Source organism: Panthera leo, chromosome B4 (assembly GCF_018350215.1).
Source record: "Panthera leo isolate Ple1 chromosome B4, P.leo_Ple1_pat1.1, whole genome shotgun sequence".
Classification (NCBI taxonomy): domain Eukaryota; kingdom Metazoa; phylum Chordata; class Mammalia; order Carnivora; family Felidae; genus Panthera; species Panthera leo.
The window spans coordinates 97699646-97704779 of record NC_056685.1 but is presented as its reverse complement, the minus strand read 5'-3'; the positions used below and the strand labels follow the sequence as shown (position 1 = coordinate 97704779).

At 33.9% G+C, this 5134-nt stretch overlaps 1 pseudogene; it reads left to right on the top strand.

Moving 5' to 3' along the window:
- The first annotated feature begins 245 nt into the window (after positions 1–245).
- Positions 246–4605, top strand: LOC122225436 (annotated as a pseudogene).
- The last annotated feature ends 529 nt before the right edge of the window (positions 4606–5134 follow it).

The following is a 5134-nucleotide window of genomic DNA, read 5'->3' as shown; positions in this document are numbered from 1 at the left end:
TAAAAAGAAAAAGAAAAAGATTGATTTAACATATTGTAATATAGCTCAGTTAACCCATTGATGTACTAGGACTTTCCTGTAATACATGAGTGAAAGGGGGTGAGAGTTAGGAAGAACAAACACTACGAAAATTACAGAGGAAAAAAATTCCTTTAATGTATGTAGAAGGTTACATTCTGAGAACACAGAACCACAAATGGGTGTGCTAATGTAAATATAAAATTGAGGACCTATTTTGTACGACTATGGATAAGGTATTAGCTCTGAGTAAGGTCTCACTGCTTATAATCTTTTATGAATGCCTCATTTAATTTATTCATTCCCTGCGCATGGGGATGTCTGTTAATATGTATTTCATTGAACAAGACTCACTTTGCCTTCCATTTTTCCTGCCGTCTACCAAGCACACACCTGATATGCATGCAATGGAAGGTTAACACAAAAATTACTATATAACCTGGCAGAGTGATTTATTAAGAATTTCAAGTGGCAGAATAATCTGAGAAATTAACTGTCTACTCTTATTTTTTTTTTCTCTCATAGCACAACAAAATGTATAAAATGTTATTCTGTTCCACCTTCCATTTGTAGGAGGGAGCTCTACTTCTGTATTCTTGAATTCTGGGTTTCTTTGTTTACTGGGAAAGAGGGCAGAGAAGGTTCCTTTGCATGTTAGTGGCCAATGGAGAGAAGTTGTCAGGCAGAATATAAAACCAATATGTATTAAAAAATAAATTCCCCGGAGCACCTGTGTGGTTCAGTTGGCTAAGTGTCGGACTCTTGGTTTCCTCAGGTCATGATCTCGCAATTTGTGGGTTCGATCCCCGCATTGGGCTCTGTGCTGACAGTAGGGAGCCTGCTTGATACTTTGGCACTTAAAGGTCTGTGGTTCTTCAAGGACTCTTGTTTCTCTAATCTCCCTATGGGTGCCTTTGGTTAATTATGACAATTCCAACCTTTCTAGACATTGACATTACTTTACTCCTGCTGGCATAGTCTCAAAATTTCAAGAGATACACAGAATCCTAATTCCCTCAGAAGAATCCAAAAGAAACACACACACACACACACACACACACACACACGCACATGCACACACACATACATATACATATATACATTTATTAGCATCTTTCCCTGTTTTTGTTGTTTTAACATACCTGTGAAATGTTTCTGTTCTTTCCAATATGGTAGCCACAAGTTGTGTGTTCTTTTTGAGCACTTAAAATGTGCCTAGTGCACTGAAGAAAATTTTAACTTCCATTTAATTTTAATTAACAAAATTAAATTTAGGTAGTAAATATAGCTTGTGGATACCACCCAACAGTGAGATTCTATGGGAAAAGTCGGTTTTACTTAATGAAGTGTAAAAAGAAGTGTAAGATGAAGATCTTAGAGAAAATCTTAGAGAAAAAAAAGTACACACATTTTCATTGCAATTATAGACATGTGTAAAGCTCTGTTTTATAAGTTAGAAAAAGCAAACTGAAAATGGGAAAATGGCAGTTAAAGCTAAATACATATATTGATTACTTAGAAATTTAGAAATTATGGGCCACAAAATTTTCTGATACAAAGAGGATAAAAGAAAGTAAAAGACTTCATTACATGCAGATGATTAATGATTTTATAACATAAGTATTTTTAGAGATATTATAAAACATTATGAAGAGTCTTCTATCTCAGAATCTGAAAATTCTCAAGATGCAAGTACATGAAACGTGAAATTTTCAATCACTGACTAAATGTTCTCTGAGTTGTCTGTGAAAACCCTGCCTGTGACACACGTCAGTAGAAGGTGCAAACCATGGAAAGGGGGATTCTGTTTTTCAATTAGCACATAAATCTAAAGTTGATATTCAGAGTTCAGTACTTTTATTGAGATTACAATTTTGCTTTCCTTCAGCATCATAAATGTAGCAAGGAATTAATGGTAATAAACATAAAATCACAATATACTGTTAAATTATTCTGTTTTCTTGAAGACCTTATGAAAATTTATTTTAATATGAATACATGTAGCATTTCATAATTATGCTAAGATGTGCATAGAAAATAACTTGTAAAGTTCTTATTTATCTAGTAGGGAATTTCAACTTCTTTAGTAAAGTTATATTTATAAATTGTTTGCTTCACTTCACATTTAAGTAATTACCAATGAGTTTCATTTAGGATCTCTAAAAAAACCAGTGTGCTTTATGTTTAAAATTACAGACATAAATATCTGAGATGAATCTAGCTAATGTAAGGACTTTTTTGTTTTCTAGAAATTATCCTCTAATGTACATTTATATTTAGTATAATAAAATTTATAGTCATGAGCTTTGAAAGGTCACTAAAAGATACTGAAGATAAAGAGCTAAATATTTTATCATACTTGAATGTTTATGTGAGTATTTCATTTAGAAAAGGGTTTTCCTATAAGACCAATGTTGTATATTTCACTACATACAATATTTGTCTCCAGAACTAGTTAGCAAGAGTTATGGAGTAAGTCTACTATGATGTAATATATCAATTACATTTCACTTCTACACCAATATCTCCTTTTGTCCTTTGTTTAGACAGTGCTGTCATTTATGAGTGTGTGTGTGCATGCGTGTGTCTGTGTGCCTGCATGACAAAATAATCCATTTGAAAGCTAGTGAAGGGAACATTAGTTGTGTTTTCTGTCAATTCAATAAATATTTTAAAACTAAATTCTCATAGAGAAAGTAAGATGTTATAGGCAAAGCATTTTTTGCATTGTGTAAAGTAAGAATAAAAACTGTTATATATTAAATCATACACTTTCTATGGGGTTTGTTCATCATGACATGATATATTCCAATAAGGTCATGAATAATCCTGACTAAGCCAGCTTTCTGAAAAGAATATTATTTATCTCATTTGCTCTCTTTATATATAGAATTTTGAACACAAAGTTCTAGGTGGGCCCAGTTGGCCCAATATAAAGATAATATACTTTATATTATCTAAATGGATTTTTATTTTTATTTATTTACTTTTTAATGTTTATTTTATTTTTGAGAGAGACAGAGTGCAAGAGGAGGAGGGGCAGAGAGAGAGGGAGACACAGAATCCAAAACAGGCTTCAGGCTCCCAGCTGTCAGCACAGTGCCCAATGCGGAGCTTGAACTCATGAACTGTGAGATCATGACCTGAGCCGAAGTCGGACACTTTTAACCAACTGAGCCACCCGGGCACCCCAAATGGCTTTTTAAATTAAGAAAATTTTGTAGCTACTTTGGAAATGGTTTTATTATTTATTATATGTGTGTGTGTGTGTATGTAAATAATAAATGTGTGTGTGTATACATATATATATGTAAATAATAAATGTCACATTTTGGCAGTAAGTATAGAACAAACACCCATGAAACTACCATCAAACTTAAGAAGAAGACTGCAGATAATATTAACTCTCTGTGTCTCCCGGTACCCCATTCTTGCCTCCTCCCTCACACAGGTACTACTCTCCTTAATTATGTGATTATTTTGTTACTTTTTAAAAATATAACTTACCACTTGTGTGAAAAAGAAAACTTAACATATTTTTAGAAGTGATATATACCTGTACATGATAGTAAAGTCAGACAGAATTAGATCTATACACTGATTTTCCCATATTATTATATCTGTATATTCAACATTTTTTATTCCAAACAACAAAAAAATCTAAATAAAAAGGTATGGGAGGTATTGTTGGTACTTTCTTTATAGTTGTTTTTTTTTTTTTTTTTTTGTGGAGATTAAGTGACATAAGTGTATCTCAAATTCTCAGTGCAGTGCTTGCTGCATGCTGGATATTTTTATCATTATCATCATTATTTTATGTTGTAGTATATTTAGAATTCTTATTGATGATTTAATAACTATTTAGTCAGTCAGCATGGTTCAATCCAAAGCCTTGATTTAGTTCTCAAATAATATTTTTGCTGTCACACATGTTACTCTTTTAATTAAAGTGTTTCTTCCACAATTATTAAGAAGAGAATCATGTAAGAATGCCAAGAACAGTTGCATGGGAACAGCTCTATTCTTGTCCAAACATACCACATCCTACTCCAGTGTCTGTATGAAGTGAAACATGCCTGTGCTGACCCTTTCGTGACTTTTAAAACATTTCAGTATTTTACCATCTATTCCAAATCCCTCGTAACCACTTTCCTTTTACGAGGCCCTGCCAACGTGGCTGCGTTTGCTCTAAAACTGTGAAGAAGGTGTCCCGGTCATCACTGAGAGAGAGGTACTGCACAGTCCCGGGCAATAACTGCCGCGCCAACAAGCACACGTGTGAGGAGATCGCCATTATTTTCACCCGGCGAGAAGCTTCTCAGCAAGAGCGCAGGCCGTGTCACACACCTGATGAGGCCGTTGCAGAGAGGCCCCGTGAGAGGTATCTCAGTCAAGCTGCAGGAGGAGGAGCGGGAAAGGAGAGATAATTATGGTCCTGAGGTCTCGGCCCTGGATCAGGAGATCACTGAAGTAGATCCTGACACTAAGGAAATGTTGAAACCCTCGGGCTTTGCCATTCTGTCCAAACTGCAGGTCACTCAGCCTCCAGTTGGGATGCCTTTCAAAACCCTCCATGGAGTCGTTTGAATCTTTCAGCTGTGCAGTAATATCTTCAGTAAACCTTGGACAATAACAACAATAACAAGAGAAATTGGAATAGAGTCCCCTATTATTCTAAAATAATTTCCACCTATAATATTTACATATTATACATTATAGCTATTTTAGGGGATTTCGCTGTACACATTTCATGTATATGTTATATAGAAAAAAATATCATTTTAACAATTTCCTATTCTTAGGTTGTTGCTTAGCAGTGAAGATGCCATGTTTCTTTCTGTTGTTTTTGTTACATGCATAATTTTAAAAGATGCAGTGCTTTATAATGGCTTTGAAGAAATTATTGCCCTCAAGAATTCTACTATATTATTAATATGTTACTCAATAGGTACTTTTTGAACATTCTTACTAAAATAGGCAATATTGTTTCCTCTATCATTTTCCTCTATCTCTTTGCACTAGTTTCATAAGAAAATCTGAGGATGTGAATAAACTGTCTTAAAAATAAAATCTATTTTCAAAGTAAGACAGAAATAAACATAAACAAATTTAAGAT